The sequence below is a fragment of the Melospiza melodia genome, chromosome 3 (genome assembly GCF_035770615.1).
Source record: "Melospiza melodia melodia isolate bMelMel2 chromosome 3, bMelMel2.pri, whole genome shotgun sequence".
Classification (NCBI taxonomy): domain Eukaryota; kingdom Metazoa; phylum Chordata; class Aves; order Passeriformes; family Passerellidae; genus Melospiza; species Melospiza melodia.
In genome coordinates, this window is record NC_086196.1 from 13,373,604 (window position 1) to 13,398,995 (window position 25,392).

The window sequence follows — 25,392 nt, forward strand, 5'->3', positions numbered from 1 at the left end:
TATAGTCTGAGCTTAGTTTAAAGAGGTAACCTGTGTGATAGATTATACAGGCCCTCCTCTGTCTGACCTGCCAGTAACTGGAGGAACTGGGAAGGCAGCAAAGGGACGGCACGGAGATGGAGGCTTCCCAAAGCTGCCCTAGCAATGTCCTGCAGGCAAGGAGCACCATACACAGCCTTCAATGAGGAGGCACAGACCAAGATGCAGAGGGAAAAAGCTTGGGAAAGAGAACAAAAACTGAACTAGAAGAGGAATATGGAAAGACAGAGGGAAGTAGAAGAAATCTGGAGATGGATGAGAGGATGCAAAATCAAAAAGAAGAAATTAACGCTACCAAATAAGGAAATGGTAGAGAAAGAGAAATCAGAAAAATATAAAAGTGATTTCAAAAAGTGAGATCCAGATGAGAAAATGAAACATCACCATTATCTGCAGAAGGGCATAAAGAAAACTTCCTCTTCAAGTCCTCCTCCTTCTGAAGTCAAAACAGGTACCAGGTGCCAGCCTTTGGGGAAGGGGTGGTGGCTGCAGCCCTTTACCCTGGCACCCACAGCCAGGCACACCCTGCTCTGCCTCCCTGCCAGCCTGGCACAGCCACACTCTCAGAGCCTCCCTGTGAGCCACAGAGCCCCTCAGTCCTGCCCAAACACTCCAGTGTCAACCCTTCAAATCACTCCCAGGGATAGCAGCTCACCACTTCTCATGCATTGTCTTCCACATTTTCTCACCTTTAACTTATCAGTGTACTGTGGCTGAGATAAAGGAAAATGCCTCCACGTGGATTGTGTGCTAAGATAACATCACTTTATGTTTCAGCATCATAAATGCAAATGAGAAAAAGTTACCTATAGGAATACACCTGACAAAGATTCAAGGGATTCATTTGAGACAAATCATGCCCTTCCAACTGTGACTGACACTGGATTTTTACTTTCAGATACTCTTCTGTTTAACCTCCTCAAGACATATAATGCTAAAAAAATTAAAACACCACTGGAAAAATAGAAACTGCCCTTTATAAGTGGCAAACAATTCACCTCAACCAGCTCCATACTGGTGTAAAGGGTGGGTTTAATTGTTTGTTTGAACTTAAATGGCATTAATTTGTTACTGACTGTCAGTAGACAGTCAATTTAAAAGAAACACAAGAGAAGAGCAAGCAAGTGCTTCAGGAAAAAGGTGTTTCAACAAAGAAGTGCATTGCTTTGAGAATGAGAAATAGATCCTGATTTCACAGGGCTGCATTGCAGTGGAAGAATAGAGTCACTGAGCTATGAAGGTCAGTTTGTATGTCACAATGTACTTGTATCCCTAGGATTTATTTATACAGATATAAGGCTACGAAAGAGTGTGTGCAAAGGTGAACCAGCTCATCTTAGAGTCTCTTTTTCCCAGCAGTTCTACAGGAGCCCAACCTTTAAAAAATCATTCTCAGCTGTTGATGGATCCTAGACACAGCCAGGCTGCAGGAGCTGATCACCAGGGAGGGAGCAGAAGTTCTGTGCCCTGCACATCCCCTCCTGAGGGACCACAGCTCTCCCTCTCCTGCCAAAGGGGCTGCCAGGGGCTGCCAGGCTGGGAGGACCTGTGCTGCAGGTCTTGCACAAATCCTGTCTTGCACAAATCAACCTCTACACCCAAAACCAACACAATGGGCTGCTCTGAAACTAATTTAGGCCAGCAACCACAAAAGCACAATCCCTGCTGAGGCAGGGCTCCCACACTTGGTGTGGGCACATTCTACCATTCCATGAAACACCAAGAGACCTTACAGCTCCAACATGCCCTATAATCTGGCTACAGTAAGTTTGGAAGCATACAGTCACAGGGAAGGCTGTCCAACTGGGCAACTTCAGCTCAAGGCACAGGAAAAGAAAAAGCAGTGAACACCCCATTTCTGAAGTCAGTTCTTCAAAGCAGGGGCTGTCAGGCCTGTACATTTGTATGGCCCCGCACACAGGGTGGCCTTCAGGCCAGCAGCCACAGCTTCAAGCTTATGCAACACAATGCTTATTAATAACTGTATCAGTTTTACATCTCACTCTCTAAAACAAGTTGCACCTCCTCCCACCCCCAGCCCAATCAATCAAAAGCCCTTAAAATAAATCTTCTCATTCATGTCTCAGAGAGAAAATGAGAGTAGGTATTTGCTATCACACAAAATTAGGTTTTCATCCCCAATTATTCTTAGGAGAATAATTGAGAAAAGTCACATTTTTTGTCTATGCTCCTCTCAGTCTTGGTGCTAGTTCTTTCTCTGACCTTTCTTCTTACTCCTTCCCTGGTGAGTGCAATTTTGAGTTCAATACAGAGTGTCCTGAGTCCTCTCCCCTCACAGACCATGTGTCATCTCCAGGGACAGAGGCTGCCCCAGGCACTGTCTGTAAAGCCAAACCCAGCCACAGGATAACACAGTGGCACTTTACCGTACCTACACTGCTCTTTGCATAACAGGTATTTATTGCCTTGCAGCTGAAAAGCACCATTAAGTGCTTCCATTTCATCCAGGAAGCACAGAAGTGTCTCCAACATAGAAGACAAATTTCAGATAATATTTTGTAACTGAGCAAGTCATTTGCTGGGAAATCGAAAATCACTGGTGTACTCTGAGTCACCACTGAATTCCAAACACAGCTTCTATTGCACTGGTGACACTGACGGCATAGATATAGTGCCAGTTTGTAACATATGCATTCAAAAATGCCATAATGTCTTTTCATAGGTAATTGCATCACAGGAAGAGATCTTTGATGACTGCATGTGACTGACAGGGTCATGGCATAATTCTCTGGACACTTAACTGCTCAAGTAATGTCACCCACTTTTGTAGGTAAACACTGACATTTGGGGAAGAGGGAAACAAGAAGCAGAATTTTTTTCAAGAATCATTTTTCTAAGCTTGCAAATTTCATTTTAAAATATAATAATAACTATTTGTCTTTAAAAGAAGAGGAGGGGCAAGAGATGGGGAGAAAAAAAGAAAATTGAAAAATGTTTTTTCATCTAATCATTCACTGGAATATTTTAAGGTTCCTCACTGCTAATTAGTTAAAATAAATTTAATACAGGCAGAATGTACAGTTAATTTTTTTTACATATAATACATTCCCCAAGAGTCATGGCATTCACCCCCAGAAGGAGATTTAACTAAAAGAAAACAACAAATTTCTTAGAATTCATGTCAGAGGAATATATAGACATTCCTCCAAATGATTTTCCTTTGCTTTCTTTGCCATAAGAAATGTGGTATTTTTGATCTTTTAGACTTAGAAGTTGTCAGCAATTACAATTCTCCTTGTGTTGTCTGAAAGAGGTGAAATAAAGGGCAGGGATTAAAACCTGACAGACTTAATTAAAATGTTTCCAGAACCATGCTCAGAGAGATGAGTTCCTCTCAGAAAAAAAAAAAAAAAATTAATCTTTAATGCTATGACATTTCCATCCTTCTTTTTTTTTTTTTTTTTGAATGCACTGTTCAATCCATTAATATTTCCACTGAAACCTTTCCATAAAATAAGCATAGTTCACTAGAGTTACACTTGTATAGTCTGTGAGTCCAATACCAGATAATAAGGCTCATATAGTTTTATCTTCATAGTTCCACAAAAGATAATAATAATGTCTAATGGTTTCATCACCTCTTCACCAACTAATTATTTCATTTCTACATCTGGAAAGTACACAATAGGAACCATGCTCACTCACAAAGGATATTAAAAGGAAAAGTGGACAGAAAGAAGTAGAAGGAAAAAATACTTGTTGAAATTCTATATATTGCTAACATCAGCTGTGAGAGTCGTGTATCCCTGTGCAGCAGAAAAATACCATTTCTGTACCATTCAGAGAAGCTCCTCAGAACGGTGGGATGTGGTGTCACAGGTAAGGCATAGGCCAAATTGCTTGCCCCAATAGGGACATAAAATTAGAGAGGATGTGGGGATTTGGCATGAAAAATGGGTGGGGCTAAAAACATGAACCTGCCGTGTAAAGGTGACATGTACCCACAGTTTGTACTTGTGCTTGGCATTGCCCCAGCCCTGGTGCAGCACCTTGCACCTGGGTTTTTTTGAACTTAATAAGGTTTGCACAGGGCCACCTCTGAGGCCTTTCCAGGTGCCTGTGGATGGCATTCCTTCTGTCCAGGGTGGGACTGCCCCTGTCAGCCTGGTGCTGCTGGCAGACTTGCTCAGTGTGCTCTCAGTGCTCTCCCCCACTGTGCTGCTGCCAGGGATGTCCAGCAGTGCTGGCCCCGGCAGCGAGCCCTGGGCACAGCTCCACTCACTGCCAGAGCATCCATCCCTGCTGGGACACTCCTCTCCCACAGACTGCCTCCTCCACAGGGTCTAGGGAGGGCTGCTCCCTTCTCTGACTCCAGTAAGCCTATTTCCAGTTTACATTTGCAATTTAACAAAATTTACTTCACTGCCTTCTGCAAGTGTATGTGTATGTACAACCCAGAGTCTCGTTTTCAGGCTTGTCTCTTGGTGGCCACTTTCACTTCTCACGTCTGGGAGCTATGGTGAAACTGGAAGTACTGGGGGAAAAGCATGGTTTTGTACTCTGGATCTGCACACCCAGCCTGGTGCTCTGTGCCTGCCAACCCTGTACCTTTCTGCTTCATTGTGATGAGGTCCTGAGGCAGAGCAACCACCCCTCTCCCTCAAATTGGGATTTAATTCCTTTAGCAATGGTCAGGTTTCACTGATGCCCTTTACAGCCCAGCACTGTCTCAGTCTCACCGCATATAAAATGGAAAAAGCCCAGGCATTTTTCAGCTCACATAGTTGGATTCTTTACTGTTGCTGAGGTCTCAAGTAATGTATGCACTCTGTAAATAGTCTGTAGAGCTGCCTGGGAAGAGTTTTAGGACAGAGGATTGGCATAATCAAGAGAGACACCTGGGCTCTCAGTCTGAAAGATGTCTGTCCAAAAGAATGGCTTACAAAGTGCATATTAAAGCACTAACTGTGCACCTCAGAAATGTTATCTTCTGCATTACCCTGGACCTATTTCCACTGCTGCAAGATGCTGTTTCTTTCAGATAAAAGCAATATAGTAAATGTCAGGATCAGTGGCACTGGGCTGATTGGGGAAGATGCTGTTCTGTAATCTAGAGAGTTCCACATTTTCTCTCCATCCAGATTTCTAAAGCTGTCTTACTTCAGAGAGTGTCTATATCATATTTTAGAATGAGAGCCCCAGAGGGCACCATTCAGCCAATACAAAATTCCATCAAATCACTTGGGGTAAAACCTTTTGTTGACTTTGCTGACATCTCATTTTATTTGTCAATCTACTTTTTTGATAGAAACAGATGAATAAAGCTTTACTTAAACTTGTTTTCTAGAAGTGCTGAGTTTTTTTACAGGGATTATATCTCTTCCTTTTTTAAAGATCAGCCTTTATACTGTACAGCTGTTTGCAGCTGCAACAGCTTGAAACCAGTAACTAAACCAGATTTCCATAACCTGTCATGGTTGCAATGAACATAAAGAGAAATTATATTTCACACAAATGAAAAATTTGGTCAACAGACTTAAGATGTACATATTTTACACAATTGAGTTGTGCATTTGAATTGTGTGATTAAAACAATAAGAAGCCATAGGAACTTGTGAGGAGAATGTCATCTGCCTCCCTGTTACCTAATTATGGTTCCTGGGTTTACCACAAGCTTCAGTAGAAGGGAGATAAGGCTTCCATGGGCACTTCTGCTGAGCCTTGGCAAAACCCTGGCCAGCCCTGCATCACCCCAGACCCCCAGCTCCCCTGCCCTGAGGAGCAGCCTGCCCTTACTGCTCCAAGACAGCCAGAAACAGGGAAGAGAAAACTTTCACCTCCAGGAATCTGTTTATCACACCTTTTTGCTGGATGTTACTCCACCTTTTTTTTGCCATTTTCCCCTAGACGTTAATCTGAAATCCATTAATCCAGTGGTCTCAAAGGCAGACTCCTTGCAGTCTTTCTCCTTTAGAGCTGGAGAGGTTTTCTTTCAAATACAGTTGAGGCAAGTACAGCTGACTTCCCTCCCTGAACATTGCAATCCCAGACATAAGATTGAGACAATTGAAATAGAAATTTTTTAAAAACAGAAAAGTGTGACAGTGTTCACAGGGGTTTTCAGGTGAGGGAAGAGACGAGAATGTTGACTCCATGTTCAGAAGGCTTGATTTATTATTTTATGATATATATATTACATTATAATGATACTAAAAGAATAGAAGGAAAAGTTTCATCTCAGAAGGCTAGCTAAGCTAAGAATAGAAAAGAAAGAATGATAACAAAAGGCAGCTGTCTCAGACTCTGCCTTGATTGGCCATCAATTATAAACATCCAAGATGGGCCAATCAAAAATCCACCTGTTGCATTCCACAGCAGCAGATAACCATTGTTTACATTTTGTTCCTGAAGCCTCTCAGCTTCTCAGGAAGAAAAAATCTCAAGAAAAGGATTTTCATAAAAAGATGTCTGCGACAGAAAAGAGGTCACAATAAACCAAAATTTTGGTCTGCCAGGCTGCAGATCCACTCTGAGAGGTGTTGGATGCCTCAGCTATTTTTTCCTCAGGCTCACATGCAGCTCAGTAGCAAACACATCATAGTTTCTACAGCTTTTTGCAATACAGAACCATGTCTGCTTATTCCTCAGCAGGCCTCTGGGGGTTTTAAAGGACTTTGTAAACATTAATAAAGCAACTGATGATAAGCAGCAATAACCCACTTGTGGTGTACTGGATTTCAACATCCAGGCTTAAAGTATCAATTTAGCTACTACATTTCAAAACAACAACAAAAATATTTCAAATAGAATAGCTTTACTCAAGAATGTTTGTCTGTCCCCAAGGTCCACAAACCCTCCTGGGCTTTTGAATCTTTTAAAACATCTCCTATCCTATATTCTTGTGCAGAGATATCTTGGTTTATTCCCTTTCCCATGCATGCATACCTAGAAATATTTTAAAGTAAGGACAGAATGGGAGAAACTGACCATAGCATTGTTGTGACCATATACAAATTTTTAAAATGACAGAGCCAAAAGAAAATTTACTTTTGAGTTGTATTAGACAGAAGATACTGACATAATTTGTGGGTAAAATAAATTCCAAAGAAATTATCAGTTTGCTATATACATTGGCAATTACCTTTAGATCATTTTATCAATTTCAGTTCACTTGTTGGTCCATCTCCAATGTTCCTCCTTGCAGAACTATGGTGCTGGCAGGAAAAAAAACTGTTATGGGACAATGCAGGGCTTTGTTCTAATAGTTACTAAGGAAATACACAAAAAGGGAGTTTTTAACAGTCACATTATGGAAGGTTAAGCTAACACAAGAGGGAACTGAGTGACTTCTGATGCACTTAATTATTTTCTGGATTATATTAGACAGTGGCACCATATGGGGGACACCAGGAAATTATTAACTGCAGCCATTAAGGCAAGGGAATCAGAGCAAACTGCAGTTTTGCACAGTAGGCTGAAGAGTCTCTAGGTACTCTGCACTCACTTCAATGTGTAAAGGCCACTGAACACTTCCAGTGTCCCTGCTAAGCCCCAGAGACTGCTGGAGCTGTGAGAGGCCAGTCCCTCAGCCCAGCAGGATGCCCACCCATCTGCTGCCTCAGGGCTGGGGAAATGAGAGCGGGGACACAGGCTCCACCTGAGCAGCACTGCTGAGCCACTCACCAGCCTGTCAAACCCCCCTCCCCTTGGCCCACCAGGGAATGACCTTTTGGGAAGAAAGTACAATTTGTGTGAGAGATCTGCCACCCCAAACAGCACCTGGGTCTTGCATCTCTGCAGGGAAAGCTCAGTGCCATGACTGGGGGGGTCACTTGTCTTTATTTTCAGCGCCTGCCTGTCTCAGAATGACATTTTAAGGCACAGCTGCTGTTTCAGACACTCTACAGGGCCAATTCATCTGACTCAGATCAGAAATATTTACTGATCATGTCATCTCCATGTTTAACACAATTCATGTGAAAGAAGCTCACACCAGTTCCTTGTTATTGGCAATGCTGACATGGTATCCCAAATGTTCTAGCATCAGGTGCCCCAGCAGATGTGGAGGGACACACTGCTGCTGGGTTTCCCCAAACCCACTCCCCTGGCTACTCAGGAGGTTCTCTCCCCACAGACAGGGGAGAGAAAAAAAAACATTTAACCTGTTAAACCCCGTTTAACAGGGGGAGTGAAGGTGTAATGGTTTTTTGGAATCCTGGATGCTGAGAATTTTAAACTTTCTGTGCTGAAGGGCACAGGCCCACAACAAAATACTATATTTGACCCGAGGCCATGGAGAAGGCTTCCAAAATTGATTGATAGCACTGGGATTACGGGTGTGTACTTGATTAGAAGTGTGTAACATCACACAAATTAGTGGTGGAAAACTTAAAGTTTTAAAATATAGTGATGCATATGGGGCAAGATGGAGGTTTTAGGTCAGTGTCTGGTTGTTGTTCTTTACCTTCTTTACCTTCTTCCTCCTTCTTCATGTGTTTGGGTGGTATTTTGTAATTGGACAGAAAAGTCTGCAGTGCGGACTTTGAGTGATTAGCTATTGGGTTAAAAGTGACAATAATTTAGGTGTCACTTCTCAATTGGATAGTTTAGCCTTAAAAGACCTTGTAATGAAAGATAGTGAGCCATTTTGTAGTTTGTTAGTAGAATGGTGTAGAACTCATGACTTGTAATATAGATAAGAAATGAAAACTTTTAAGCCTGAATGTGAAATACCCTCAAGTGCCTTCAGTCCTGACCTTGACAGAGGCAGGAAAAAGAAGCCATGAACCAGCAATGGATGAAGACAGATTATCCTATGAGTAGACATGAGCATCTGAGGATGCTTGAGGGGATAAAAATTTAAGGCCCAATACAATGTATGGAATTACATACACTTGAATTATATTCCATCATCACCTAACTAAATGCAAAGTATGTTTTTGGGATAAAATTTGTATTTTTGTTGTTAATTAAAATTAAGGTGCTAGCAGTGAAACCTTGAAAGAATAAAATTTACCCTTAAAATTTATGTCTTGAGAGAATAAAATTTATCCATTATACAATTTAAATATAACACATCAAGTTTCTTTCTTCGAAGATTCACTGTGATATTTCTGAGACAGGATCTCATATTTCAGTAGAGCTGAGGTTCAATGTCATTCCTAAATAAAAGCATTACCATACACTGTGGGAGACCATTCTTGTGAAAGCTTTGCAACTCTGTCCCCATTCAAGGAACTGATCACATTGAAACCTTGGCCTTCAGCTTATGTGTGTCCAGTCTTTGGGCTGGACCGCTGCCCTCTTCACTGGGAACAGCTGTTCCTTGCTGTCTGATGTGTGACAGATTCCAAAGTTTTATTTTATATGTGCTTTGAAACTACTAAGTTAGGATTAGCCAAAACATGGTAGAAGTTTATGTCTTCAGAAGTTGAAGACATTTGGAGAGCATTTGCAAACTGGACATGGCAGCTGCAAGTGTAGTTCAAATCTTAATGCAGAAGGTCTAAAAAATTAATATTTTCAACTTTGTGAGGTAATGAGTAAAAATTAATATGATAAGAAAGTGTATCATCTTTGCATGAAAGTTGTATGAATATTAACTGTATAAGACATAATTTATAATGGCTCATTATTTAATATTTATTTGCATGACTGCAGCTAATTAATCCCAAGCTGTTTTATCTTTGTTGAACTAACATCAGTCTTTCTTTGAAAAAATACATTACAGTGGTATCTCTCTTCTTAAGTAGCACTGCTGAGCATAAGGAGATCAGTAATGTTTGCCAAGCTCTAGGATCTATTGAACTTTTAAGAAAATTAATTTGTCTTGGTTTTGTCTGCTGGGAGAAAAATTTTGTTCTTCATGCAGCTCAGCAGTGGTACCAAAGAGGAATATACAGCGCAATGGACATTTGTTTTGATTCTAATCCTGCACTGGTAAATTATAAGTTAATTTGACCCTTGATCTGCTCACTTTTCTAAAAATTATAAATGTATTTAATACAAGAGAGGCAATTTTGTACTTTATTTGTCCATTATGTTGCAGCTTCATAAAGGGAAAGCCTGCATGTTTAGTCCCTGTAGTCACTCTTTTCTCTATGAAGTGAAAATAAACAAAATATCATGGGGCAGGCAAAATGCTTAATTGGTAGTTCAGTTCTTCTCTTATATTTCTGACATTAGCCACATCTGAGAGAATAGCAATTGCTGAAAGACTGCTGCCTTCTGCAACTGGAGTCAAATGTATTCCCATTAAATATTAATTTCAGTATTTCCTTACACACTTATTTGAAAATGTGCAGAAATGATGTACACATGCTGAAGATACAAAATCCTCCCTGTCTGTGAAGGTAATACCATTTGCCTTTTGGGCAAAGTGGATGCCATATTTATAAATAAAGATGGAGAAAGCAAGATGCCCATCCATCTGGGGAAAAGAAAAGCCAATAAATATTTAAAAGAAATTTCTGGTTTAGGTTCTGCATTTGTTTTATGCAGGGAGTGTGCTTGAAAGAAAAGACTTTCCTGCATGCAGAATGTGAATGACTGCAAAGGAAGCACCCAAGAATTTCCCAGCCCCAAAGCCCTCCCGACCAACTCCATCAACATATTCATAAGGTCAGGGAGGTCAGAGCATGGGAAAGGTTTGCTGGTGATCCAGAGCTGCTCAGAGTGGTACAAAGAGAAATGAGTGGCACTAGGAAGGGCCTTAGGAAAATGATTGCCAAGGCTGTAAGATGCCAGATGAATTGTGATAGAGATAAATGTAAAAAAATGCACAAGATGGCAAACTATTCACACATAAAGTTCTGCTTCTGAGCAAACCAGAACCCCTCAGGACTGAGGCCTTAGGACTTGGGAAACAGCCCCTGTTTCCTTATAATCTCAGTCTTTGGTGGAAGCCAAAAAAGCAAGGAAAATGAAATTTTATATTATGTAGGTATACCTATTATATATAGGTAAAAACTTCCATTAAAGAGATCCCTGTTACTGAACAGACAAATTGGGGCAGGCAGAGGAAATCCATTGGTCTGAAACAACAGACATCCATTGGTGGATGTAGGCTGAGGCAAGGGGAAGAAATGTCACACAGATTTCTCCTGCTATTACAATTCCTCGGGTATCTACTTACAGACACTTTAAGGCCAGGTGGATATTTGCTCTGAACCAGTAAGACCTTTTTCATGTTTTTATGGGACACAGGAGGGCTGCATTAATTTCCAGCTCATTCACAGAGGCCAAGTCCTTTGCCTGGTTACTTAATCTTAACCTTGAATAAATTTTCCCAGATATCTGAGTGAACATAAAGTTTGTGACCTTTCATAAGGAGACTCGCGCACCTATGAAAATTATCCCCACTGGTTTTCAGTGAACTTTGCAGAAGGCAGGAGTATTGTGAGCTTTTAGAACCAGGAGTCTTTGTCCTTTTATTCAGCTTGAGAGGCAGTCAACACACATGTGGATGCCAGAAAGCAATTACAACAGTAATTATTTGCATTTCAGCACCAAAATTATTAGCCTTACTGTGAAAATTCAATCTAGTTAAAAATTAGCTTCTGTTCCAAGTGCCAAGACTGAATTGCTGTGTCTTTCCTTGAGCCCTACCCAACCAGCAGCATGGTTTGGGAAGGTTACTCAGCAGGGTACAGAGCAGTTTTATTTAAATGCATATAATGAGAGGGTGTGAGAGAAATGGTTGAGTCAGACACAGCTTGCTGTTTGTCACTGCCTAGGTGGGATTAAGCAAGTGACCTTATGATGAAAGCTCAGTGTTAGAGGGTTATTCATGAAAGCTGTTTGGTACTACAATAACTAAATGAAGATTTAACTGTTGTGGTATAAAGAACTACTTGCCCCTCTTTGCTCAGCTGGGCACTTACACGTGATTAGCCCCATTTCAGCTGTCAGCCCCTGCCTAAGTCATACTGTGGGTGTACCCACATGGATGGACTTCAGAGCCAAGTTACAGCTTCTTCCCATCCCTGCTTCTGGCCTAGTCTTCTTCTGCTTCAGGATGGAGCACTTGGATGGATCCTGGTCCTGGTCCATTGCTTGCCAAGTTAAAGGCTGTCAGACCCCCATTATCTGCTCCTGTGGGACTGTGGGTGAGGGCAAGGTTTGCACTGACTCATGCTCAGCTCCTGGCTTGGCTGTGTCCCTGGACCAGCTGGCCCTTGCTGTCCCTGAGGTGAGACCACCCTGTCAGCAGAGTCAGTGGTAATGGGTAATGCAGGCACTTTCACTACAGGCCTGCTTGAGTGTTGTTTGGGTGGATGTTGCAGTTGAAGGAGTCTTCAACAGGAGAATTATTATTGTCATGGCCCTCTGTGATAGTTCCTATGCTAGAATGGTCCTAAATGGAAAAAGAGCTTTATCCAGCGATTCCCTCTTACATTCAAAGTTGGGGTTGCTATATAAGAAAGAAGGATGTTCTTCTATCTCAAAGATTGAAGAGTGTGATGAATTTCTTGTTCTTTTCTAGTAGCTTACAATAGCCACCTTTAGTGCTAAAACTGCTTGTTGTTCTCACAGTTTTACCTTTGTTTTCAACTTTGAGGCAGTAAATCCCTGCATAACCCGCAAAACTGTAGGTAGGGTTACTGCAACTTGAAGCTTCTTCTGTTTACATGTGATTGATCTGACTGTGCATACTTGACACAGCTTCCATTTATTAAGATCTGTAAATACAAAAAAGGAAACACAAAATATGAAAACAACTTTATTTCTCCTCTGGTCACATTGCTGTTTCCAGTTCCCTCATGTCCTCAGTTTCCCAATGTCTTGTTGAATTTACTGTGCTCTAGTATTCATCTTTCTATGTAAGAATCAATGGGGCTACTTAAAGGAATTTAAAAGGTCGGAGATGTCTGAGAAATCCTGCAGGAAATATATAGTTTCCAGTATCTTCTGTGTAGGATTTCAAAGCAATTTTCCTTTGGGAATGATACTTCCCTTCCTGCTTCAGTCTAAATTCTTCCATTCACCACATATTAAGGCCGGTTTAAAAGTTCTTTTCTTCTGAGCTCTTCAAATGAAGATGAGAAAGGAACTCAACCAGAGAGTTTGATCCCTTTATTTTGCTGTTTCACTTGGCCTAATAAGACATTAAAAGTCAACATTATCTGTACCTACAGGGATTGCTACCCTGCATCCTTTGGCCATTACAATGACAATCTTATTATCACTTAGCATTAACTGAGATGTTCTGTTTGAACTTTCAAGCTGCCACACCTGACAGCCAATAATGCCCAGGGCATTTGTGAAAGATTACAAACATTTTGTAAAGGGAGTCTATAAGAAACTGTGAGTTATTCTACTCCAAACAGCTAGAGTACAATATTTTAGAACACCACCACCATCACCACCACCCTCTACCATGAAGAAAATAAACTCTCAGGAAGTACTACATGAATAAAGAAATCTGGTCTGATTTTGTATCTGGTCTTGCTTCAAGCAGAGGCCTGGACTAGAGACCTGCTGGCATCCTTTCTGACCTGAATGATCCTATGATGAAAGTGAATCTCTCCTAAGTCCAAAAGAAAGCACTGTGCGAGGCAGATCCTTAGTGGGTCTTTACTTTTGGAGGCAATCATTCCACCTTCTGAAAATCCAAACCTTGCGTGAAACATTTTATCACTGTTAAACTTGGTCATTCATTTACTGATTTTCACTGATTCTTGAAGTAATCCAGATGAGAGTTGTACAGAATACAAAGGAAGAGCAGAAAGAAAAGAGAAAGAAAGGAATATTAAAAGAAGGTAAATAATATTTTTATCACTCTCCATAACAACTAAAAACTCCTTACTGCCCAAATGATCCAGTATTTTTGACATCTGGGGAATTCTTTAGTACCTTTATGATTTTAAGAAAGAGACAAAGATGCTACAAGTTAGGCAAATGCACTTGTATTGCTTGTGAGACGAACATCATGTATTCTTAGAAAGAAAGGGCTGATGGGCTTTTTGAACTGTGGATCATGAACTGCTTTTACCTTTGTGATTCAGCCTTGTCTGAACCCTTTAAGTCAGTCTCTACTGGAGTCTTCCCTAGAAAGTGGTTATCTTAGGCCACCTATTTCAAGGTTTCTTGTCTCTTCCTTTGGATATAAAGGGAAGAAATAGAGAGGGAGACAGTAGCTTAGAAAATGGTCTAAGTGTCAAATTTTAAATTGTTGCTATGTCACATGCTATCTCTGAGAACAGGATGTAATAATCTAGAAAATATGAGTTTGGCAAGATCCATGTATAATGAATATTTTATACAGTGAACACTGCTTTCAGTGCATAATTTAGATAGTTTGAAAGAAGTCTTGCATCTGTTGTGATATCTCCACCTCCAGAAAAACCCAGAATGCTTCCTTCACAGCACCCAATGGGCTCCTGCCTGGGATCATTAAAAAGCTTTAAAAAAGAAGATGAGAAAACTCCAGTGCAAAGAACAAAAGAGAAAGGAAGAAACCTGAAGCTTTCAGGCACAAACAAATTTACAACATGACAAGTTGAAAGCAATTCTCCTGTCTCGCTTCATAACACTGATTTCCACTGGAGGAAGTCCAGAAGAGAGCTTGGCAAAGCAGGCAATTCCAGCCAAACAAAAGCACAGGCAGGTAACTAAAAACTAAAAAACTCACCAGGGACATCAAGCCCAAAAGAGAGAAGGCTTTTTGTTGTTCCCAACCATGGGAAACACTGAAAAACAAACACAAAACAAAAAACAAACCCAAAAAACCCAACACAAAAAACAACAGCAACAACTAAATCCCACCCCAAACTATATTTAGTTCTTTTTATTTAGTGATTTTGTTTAGTAATTGGGAATGTAAACCTTTCTGCTAACACAGTAAGATTTCATTTGTCTAATAAAGACAGTTGATTCTTAGGGGAATTTGCTAATTTGACAGCCACACAAGCAGCATGTTATGTGCTTGGCAGACACATTCTTTGATTATCTGTAATTCTCTTCATAATTCAGAGGAAGAGTGTATTTTTCATCAATGAGCAAGGATTACCTTAGAGGCTGGTAAGATTGCTAGCCCATCAGCATGGAGAGGTTAATATTGGTGGTTAATATATCTAACATGCAGCAACAATTCATCTGACAGGGTAATCCCACATTGTGGAAGATGAACTTTGCTGTGCAGGTTGAAAACAGGAATTACTTTTCTTTAGAGAAGTGAAAGAAACCATACAGACTGCAGAAGGATGAGAAATTGCTGCAGCCCTGGGAAAGAAATGTTATCTCTTGAAAAACGTATAGAATCCCAGTTTGCAGGCTTTCTGTTATATCACGTTCTTAAGCAAGAGAATAAATATTAGAATACTTATTTGAAAAAAAAAACCCAAAACATAGAAAGCTACTATTTTCTATTGTACAGGGTGGGGAACATGCAGAGGTACCATCCAAGGACACTTCCCCAAATACTCTTTCTCTAAATGCAGCTTTTAATAGTCACCTGAAAAGTAAGGGCTCTGCTCACAGGTTTCTCATGCCTCCAAGTAGGGAGTACTCTTTGGACCACCAAAGAGATTGACCATCACCTTTTTTAACACTCCAATATCGTGCCACAGGGATCTGCCTCATTTTTCCAGTTGAAGTGTACTGAAAATGGAATAACCTTGTCCACAAAAGAGACTGTTGTCATGCTTGAAGCTGCTCCACACCTCCATTTACCAGTTCTTTCCTTCCCTGTTAAACAGCCTCTGGCAGTGAAGCAAGGCTTCCCATTTGTCTGTCCCTCCTCCTGCCCAACCCACAGCGTAAACGTGGCCAAGGCTGTGACTTCAGCTGGGCACCATTCTCTTTCCTCCGCTCCCTAACTCAATAAAAACCCTATTCATGAAGTCTTCTAATATCTCTGTGAGGTTTCAAGTCTAGAACTGATGAAAAGTACTTCAGAGATGCAGTGGGGCTACTGCAGCATTTTGCATCCTCCTGCTCCCTCCCAAGGTAGTAGCAAAGAAGTGCTGTAAATTCCTGGCCATTCTGCCAGTTAATCAAAGCCAGAGATCATTTTGCAGTGGGGTGTAAAACCTTATGAAGAATTTGGCTAAAACGTGCCCAGCTCAGACAACCATTTGTTGTGTGCTCAGATCATCAATATGTGGATCCTTGAGTACTTTGCTTCTCTTTCCTTGCCACTCAAATCTCATTGTCACCAGTTCCCAGGCAAGGTTCAGCATCAACATTGTTAACCACAACATTCTGAGGTCAGATCATGTTGCTTAACAAAAACAGAGGGAGCAAGAACAGTGTCTTCGAGCAACAGTGACACAGGAGACAAGAATTTTAAAAGCCCTAATCTCAGGTGAGGCAATCAGGAAATAGCAGCTCTACTGCAGCTCCTCTCCCTGTTCTCAAACTAGGAGTGAAAAAAAATGTCATCAGCCATTTAGTCTGGATGTTGTGATGCTGTACTGGCCAAGCTCAGTTCTGGCAGCCCACATTTCAGAAACTGAGAGTAGAAACACTGACTCATGAATCCTGTAGCTAAACTGCTGTTATATGAATATGACTGCATGGAGATGCAAGCTGAGGTCTGTATTTTTACCAAAGCATAAGAAATTTTTGTACACTTGTTTGATATTTTCATATATTTAGTATGTTCCTTTGGATTGATTCCATGGCATTTTTTTCTAAAATATCTGCCTATAACAGTAGAAAAAAGGATTCTGGAACACCATCTTTCAACTTTAAAGTAAATATATCTGACTGAAAGCTGGAAGAGTTACACAGTGTTAGTTTTACCCTTCTGAAATAGGACTTGTCTTTAAGTGTGTTTTATCCTTACTTTGAATTCTTTCATGAGCATGGAACTCGGACTGTAGAAACTTGGGTAGTGCTTCATAGTGCTTCCATGAATTCTGGAGAAATGGGAAAATATATTTTTTTTCAGACAAAAGAATTAGGCTTTAAGTTCCATTTGACTTCCATGTTTATGATGCTTCCTAGAATCTCCTCTGGAGAGTTTAGCCCACCTGTATTTGGCAAAACATAAGTCAAATCTATTTCTGGAGATGTAAGAGTGAAGGATGCTGGAAGCAGGGTTCATCTGAATATCACCCCATAAAAAGCTCCAGGCTGACCCCTCTGCTCGGTGCTGGGACAAAGGGCTGCCTGTCATCCCTTCCAGGTCTGAGTGTCACCAGAGCAGTGACCTGCAACCCCAGGGATGAAAGATTTCACTGCATCAGTGGAAGAATAGTGCCCCAAAAAGCAGCACAGTCATAGCTGCTTCCATACCACAGGTAGAAGCCACCAAGGCCAGGACATTCCCATCCAGCTTTGCACACTTTTGTCCGGCCCCAGAATCAGACTTTTCACAACAGGTGACTGTAGATTTCTCCTGTAGTCAATGGAGAGGAAGAGGCACCTTTGAGGGATCTCCTTGCTGGCAGCATTTATTTTAGCTTTTTGCTACCAGTCTGCAGAGTGTTTGCTGCTGGAGAGTGTGACTGGGAGAGGAGCAGGAGGAGAGAGGCAGATGCTGAGGTTGGTCATGGCCATGGGGCCCCTCAGCTGTCACTCCACTGCAGAGAGAGACAATGCAGCACTGTAGAAATTTCACTGAGCTTGTTCACACCCCAGAACGTTTGCAGATATTTCCAAGATGGTTAGGTCTGTCTGGCTTACTGTCTTTTATTTCTTCCATGGAGATAATTGTTAGCCCAGAACCAGTGCCAGCAATTCAAACACCACCAAAAGGGATTTCCCATCCACAGTAAGACCTCTTGTATTGACATCTTTCCTTAGTAGTATAGTAGTCTTTACTATAACCAAAGAGAGTATTTCACATGAGTTTAATAATGCTCAGAAAAAAGATAAACACTTTCTTAGAGCACTTTCTCTGTTCATTCCCATTCCTAATAAAAATACATGGACAGAATGCTACAGGCTTGACTACAATACTTGTAGGTGCTTCCTCTACACAGAATGCATGTTTTAAAAACAGAATCTAAGGGGTTACAACGAGCTTTGGAAAAAGATTTTGTAAATACTGAACATAAAAGAGGGAAGTATTCAGCTAAAACGCTTGTTCACTGAAAAGATGCTCTTTCCTCAGGTTGATTCCTTTTTTCCTTCAGACAGCACAGGATGAGCTGTAGCCAGGTTTTCTTAAAAAAATCTGTAAAGCTGTGTGTTTTGTGCCAGTGAGGTAGGAGAAATTTTTTAAAATGAACACTTTAAAGTTGAATTTCACAACAGTGACATACCTGTAGGCATTTGTGCTGCATGAGTAATTGTGAAAAAGACTAACAGGTTGTTATAGCAACCAGCATTAAGCAATGACTTCATGAGAGGAGTTGAGTGACATCAGAAAAGCACCTTGAAAGCAGCTGCTTTGCTGTGAAGCTCTGCTGTGGTTTAACCCCAGCCTGGAACTGAGTACCACACAGCCACTCAGTCCACCCACCCTAGTGGGGAGGAGAATAAAAAAAAAGAAGTAAACCTCATATGTTGACATAAGAATAGTTCAATAATTGAAAAAAAATTAAATATACTATTACTAGTAATAACAACAACAACAACAATAATAATAATAGTAGTTGTAATGAAAAGAAAATAGAAAGGAATAAAAGGCCCCAAGAGACAATGGTGCATGCTGCAATTGCTCCCTACCCAATGAGGGGTGCCCAGCCCATCCCTGAATGGTGATTCCCCCCAGCCCCAGCCACCTTCCCCTGTTTGTGCACTGCTCCATGCTCTGTGGCTTGGAACATCCCTTTGGCCACTTTGGTCACTAGGGTCCCAGCCATGCTTCTGTGGCTTCCTGTGCACCTCCAAGGCATGACACAGAGAAGTTCCTGACTTAGTGTTTGCACTCAACAACTAAAACATCAGTGTGTATCAACATTAGCCACAGCACTGCATCGGGAAGAAAATGAACTCTGAAACCAGCTGAAACCAGCATTGACTCATTTTGCAGGACAGACTGAATCAATTTCTTTTCTCCCAATGCCCTGAAGCTTGAAGGAGCTGTGAGTGCAGGGGAACCTGAGCTTGTGTCTCATGCTCAGTGTAGGGATGAGCACAAGCAGCTGGATGAGCAAGACAGAGCCCCATGGGTTTGGAGGATGCTCTCTTGTCTATCTCATAGCACACTGAGCACTTCTAAGAAGTAATTTTTTTCACCCAAAACTTTGTTTCGTGTTACTCCTCCAAATTTTCCCTTCAGACCGTCTCCTTGGCCCAAAGTTTCTATTTCCCTCAAGCTTCTGTGCAGAGGGTTTCTGCCTTCTTGGCACATAATTACACAAAGCCTTGAAATGCCCAAGGGAAATCAAGGCCTACAAAAGGCAGAAAATATGACTGGGCTTGGGCTGGAGCTGGGATGGCTGCAGTGCTGCTGGAAGAAGCAGCTGATATTGTGAGTGGTATCTGAGGAGCCACTTATCATTTTCATCCTCATGATGTTTTTTTCAGAAGCAGATTCTATTCCCTTTCAGGCCCCTTCTCTTATTCCTGTTACCTGAGAGGCTTGAGAGCTACTGGGATGGAGGGTTTTTTTGTTTTGGTTTTTTTTTAATATTTACCAATTTTTCATCCTGTTTTTTCTACTTTGTTTCACCCTACAGGCTTAAATAGACACAGGGTGGTGGCTTCTTGTCCCTGTTAATTCTTGCCCTCAGTGGGTTGTATGAGACCACCTACCTTACATCTTTTCCCCAAAGGATAGAGAACTAAGGATCCAAGGGTTTGACAAGTGGATATAGAAGAACACTATCGCCAGTTTTTCTCTTCCCTGGTCTCTTCAGCTCCCTTATCTAACCCACAGTTTTCTATCATCTCGGCAGTTTCAATTTCTTTGTGGTTTCAGTACATTTTTCTGCTCTTCTGCCTATGTACAGGCAAAGAGAAGGTAAACATGAGTTTGGTGCTTCAGATGGCAGAGAAACACAGATGTAAGGAATGTAGACTCTAGTGTAAAAAAAAAAAAGAAAGCTGTTTTAGACACCAACATATTACTTAAGAAAGCCAAAGAAAATTTCTATAATAGCCATTTCCTCCACTGAAGAACCTGATTTATAGAAATGAGGTTAGCAGTGTAAATTCAGGATGTTTTACCAGACAGGCTCCTTCCAGGCATTGCTACATCATTGCATTTCTGAGATGTAACCTGCTGGATGCAGGTGATGAGATCACACAGATGCTGATTGGGTGCATGAGGCAAGTGGGACTAAAGAGTGAGAGGTTGTGAGACATCTCTCAGAGTACAGTGAGACACAGAAATAGCAGAGGGGTCAGTAAGGAGGGCCAGATAACCTAGTCCCATATGGAACTTGGTGGATCTGCAAATTCATTGCTGAGGAACAAGCACTGATTGCACTCCAGAAACAGCAGCAGCAGCCAGTGACTGCCTGGGTGCTGCAAGAGCTTCTAGGGGTGTGCATCAGGCCTTTCTGGTTTTGTGCTTGGCTGGAAAGGTTGAACTCATTGCAGGGTGTCTGCTCCTGACGCTATGAAAGGAGATCACCAGAGGCTTTTTGGATTAGCTTCTTTTAGAAACTGAGAAGAGATTCCAGCCCTCCAGGCTCTTTTCCATAAAAAAAAAGTTTCATATTTCATTCAAGAAATTAATATGTTTTCATATTTCATTCAAGATGCTAAACATGAAGAAAGCAAGCACTCCCATCAGATAATATTTAGAACAGTAACCAAAATGGCCACAAACACTCTACACATCAAAGACACTGCATGAGTCACTAGTAAGTGCTGTAAAGGACTCTGGCTGTGACAGGATCAGAAAGTTAAGTCCACCACGCTGTGTACACAGTCAGTGACTCAGGCTGCTCTGACTTTAGAGAACCGTGGTGTTGAATCAGTTTCTGGCCCAGCAATGGCTAATGAACCTCAGCAGAGAAGACAGAAGCAACTAATTATCATCTGGACATATGAGAAAAAGAGGAAGAATATGGGTATCTTAAAAAGATAGAGGGGGGAAAGGACTCATTAGCATGCCAAGACATTTATTTTAATTGTCTGTGTAACAGAAAGAAAAAAAAAAACTAGTCTGGCTTTCCTTCTCCTTATGAATGAACTAGCCAGAGGAGGATGAGAGATGCTGTGTCCTTGGACACCCCCTTTTTCCATAGGTACCATATAAATGCCAAGATAAATGGGAACAGTAGATGTCCCACGTATTTGTTGACTTGTAAAAAGTGAAAATCCCAAATCCAATAGCAGTCCTAAGAGTCTGAAATCAATCCAGAAAAAGGTAGCATTAGCCTATAATGCTTTGAGTCTTGCCTAAGAAGCTGAGGATAGAAGACAAAACTGATCATTGATTTTGAAGCTCACTTCAAGGCTTGCACTTTTGCCCTTGGCAGGACATAGCAGCTCAAAAGCATAAAAGTAGCTTTCCAGTGGAATTCCTTTCTAAATCTGCATTCAGATTGTTCAACTGTTAGTTTCCTGATCCTGAGGGCCTTTTCCCTCTCATCTGCCTCAAACAGAGCTCTCCTACCAGGCAGTGTGGTCACATCTTTGAAGCTGTGCAGTTTCCTTGCTCTTCTTTCTCCCTGCTCTGAGGCAGGGATGATTTCTGGTTCTGCATAAAGATGTATGAAATGAGAGCTCTTCATCTCACCAAGACAAGAAAGGATTTCAGCATCATACATAGAGTGTTGCATAGAAAAAGGAATTAAAATTCAAACAAAGAGACAACATACATATATATGATGTCTGCATGTATATATACACACGATAGCATATATAGATAGATAGCACATATATAAAGCAAATCTTTAAAGCAAGAGTGGAATCATACCAAGTATTATATAAAGAAATTACCATAATTCTGGAAAAGATCCAATCTAGTCTTCCACAGATTTGAATGTAACAGCAATTTCCATTAAATGTTAGGCTATCTGTTTCTGATGCCAGGATAGGGAACAAAACCACACCTTTTCCTAACAGACTTACTACCACAAACTGAAATTAATTAATAAAGAAATGTGTATCCCTACTATAAACTGGGCTTTATCTCACCAAATTGTAACCGTATAGTTGGATATTTAATCTACATTAGGCAGCCAATTTTAGGTTTGTCTTTCTCATCTCTCTGCAGATTACTTCAGCACATGGAGGTTATCCCCAAAGTCCAGCCTGGGAGCACCCCACATGCCCTAGCCATCCATAACAAAAGATATAAGCACTGCCAGAAGGTACCTCTAAATACAGTGATTTCGGATAAATCCTAGGCCAAATATATTTTAATTACCCCAGTAGAGAGATGTGAGTTAACTGTACTTCTAATTTCAAGGTGAGGTCTTTATGAAAACTCCCTGAAGAAAGCTCTGTAACAGAAGAATGCAAAAAATGGTTGAAATTCAGAAGAAATCGGTGATGCCATGTCTCTACCTGGTCTGCAAAGGGAAAGGAAGTATCCTTGTCTATGCTGTGTGTGACCTGGCCAGCCATGGGAGAGGTGTGAGGCCAGGCACTGACCTGCACATCCAAACTGAGCCAAAACCAGACTCTTTTGGGTCCCACCTGCTGCAGAACAAACCCCTGATCAGGCTGTGGGCACCCAGCGTGGGGATCCACCCCACAGCCCCACAGATGTGACTGCAGGCGGGGCTGGACTGTACAGAGATCTCTGGCATGTGTGTCACTGGCCTGATACAGGGCAGGTGAATGCAGACAGCCTCAGAAACACCTCTCAAATGCTTTAGAGACACAGGCAGAGATGGTGGATGCTGGCAGAACTTCGGTTTGGGGAAGATTAACTCGCTAGATTGCAGATCTGAGCCACACTTTACCTGCTAATCTGCCTTCAGTGAGTCACATGTACACATTTTCCCCCATGAAAAGGAAATCTCATTTGCCTCTGATTGCATCCATGAGACGGGGGGGTCTTCTCTGTTCCTTCTAAGGATCCCTTCAGTTTCCCATTATGGTCTTCCCTGGCCTTACCTCATGCAGTATTTCCCAGCTACTCACTGTCCTGACATCGTCTTGCCCTTCCAAGCTCTTCCTTATCTCATATTTTCCAGATCTGTCATTGTCCTTTTCTGATTTTCCATATCTTCCTCCCACACCTTATATTCCCATCTGCAGTCTTCTGCACATGATTTTACATTTTTTTAGCAACAACTGCTGGCAAACAGTGGTGGTTGCCATTGCCCATGGTAACCATTTGCCCATTTATATGGGCAAATATGACCAAAATCCACATTGTCAGAAGGAATAATGCCAGGCCTATACAATTTTATACATCTCACAACTGCTCTAGACCAGGGGAACTTCACCCCAACACAGCCAATGGTTTTCACAGCCAGACATGTTGCACTATCACAGAAACTTGACCACGGGAATGTCCTTTGATTGATGTCCAAAATGACAAAGACCTAAATTCACATGTGGAACCTCAAAGAGATGCTATTGTGGTTCACAATTTTTTATCACCAATGAACTCCACAAAGACTTCCTGCAGATTACCTTTCTGTCTAAACACACCAAATCTGTGACCATTAATTTCTCCATAGTTATAACCTTATTGTACTTGTTGAGTAAAATTGAATTTGCACAAATTTCCTTGCCACTGGGCATGTAGAGTTCAGTTATTAAAATGTACTTTAGAGTTGGGAAAATGTTGTCAGCAGTAAGTCTGTGGCTTTGTACATTGGCAAATATAAATCAAAAGAGTATCCTTGAAAAAAAAATTAATTGGCTCCCAAAATGAGAAATGAAGATGCAATTTTGAAAAATCTACGACAGTAATCTGAGGAAAGAGAGATAGAGTGCTTTAAGCAAACCCTTAAAAGAATGATAAAACATATTCAAAAGCCCATTTTTGCTTCTTTAATATCTTCATGTAAAAGCTTCTGGCTCTAATTAAAGTCTTCATATCACTCAACTAACATCCACTGCTACAAAGTGATAACAAACTTAAATCACAGGACTGGTCTTTTGAAAATGAAGAATTCTGGTCTTGGAGATAATTAAATCTTAATCGATTGAGGCCTTGTCTGATCATTGTCTAAGATCTTTCTGTCACATCCTAATCACAATATACGTCTTGACCGTCCTAGCACAAGACTCTAAACACTGCTCAATCATTTAGGCCAGAATGAGAACAATTTTTCAGACATAGCTTTAATTGGATTAAGGGCACTGTCAAGCTTGGCTTCTCATAACCCCTTATTTTGGCTTCTTAAGCCTACTGCTAATGCCATGAAAAGTCTGTTTTTTCCTGAAGGTAAGACTCTGGCCAGTGTTTGATCTTGTGAAGGGCTTCAAATGGACTGTGGTCCTGCAGATTTCAGCAAGCAGATGGAAAGCAAGGATGTGTCCCACTAGGGTCTCAAGGGATGCAGGCAAAAATATGTGGCACACTAAGTGGGACAGAAGTGTGCTCCTGTGAAGGGATTAATGACTGTCAGGTTGACAGGATGCAGAGAGAACTGAACACCAGCTCCGAGTGAGAGTGATATGCTAATGGAAGTAAAGTGAATGTTGGCATGTGTCTCAGTAGAGAAAGACAGCACATCCTGTGAAACAGTTCTGATCAAATGAAAGCTAAATGCCAAACATAAGGCGCCTACATTTTATCACCAAAATGTAGCTGGATCTCCCTCTCTGTCCTTCTTAGTTAACTGGTCTTCATCAAACCAGGAAAACAGGTTACACTTATCCATATGGTCAAATACAGGGTCAGTTTCTAATATTAAATAATGAAATTTAAGATTTAGGACAGATCTAGTTAATGCCAACAAAAACCATCAGAGGTAACAGACTGTATTCGGAGTTTCCCATAACCTGATGTGGTTCACACATCTCAGTGAGTAAAGGGAATAATTCAGCAGTTTGCCTCTTATTTCTTAAGTTACCTTCCTATTTCTTTCATTGGTTCTTCCACATATCAATATAAAACATTTTTAATGCAACACCTTTCATAATTTTAGTGTCAGTTCTCTATAAAACTAGTGAGCAATTACAAATTCTTCAAAATTTTTCCTATGGGTTAGCAACAGTGCTAGAGCAGGACTCTCATTCAAAAGAAGGACCTGTTGAAAAATTACAAAAATTACATTAAGACCAATGATTTCACGAGTAAAAAGCATCAAATAAAGCACCCAATTCTCCAAAGTTCTCATCAGTTCCAATGTCCTTTTATTACACTCTCCTGGGGGCAATTTTAAAAATAATTTTTGTTATTGATCAGGAAAGCATCCACCTTATTTCCTCAGCATGCAGTCTTCTGGTTCAGGGGAAACATGATCAAATGCACCACAGAGGTGAAAGGAACAAAAAATTTTGGGGGCTCCAGACAGGTCCCCATTGTGCAGCCAAGTGTGGCTTGGTACAAAGATTGGTGCAAAGAGCAGAAACTGAGGGAGGCACAGCCCCAGAGCAAACTCAGGAGTTTAATCCATGGCTCTCAAATCCTGG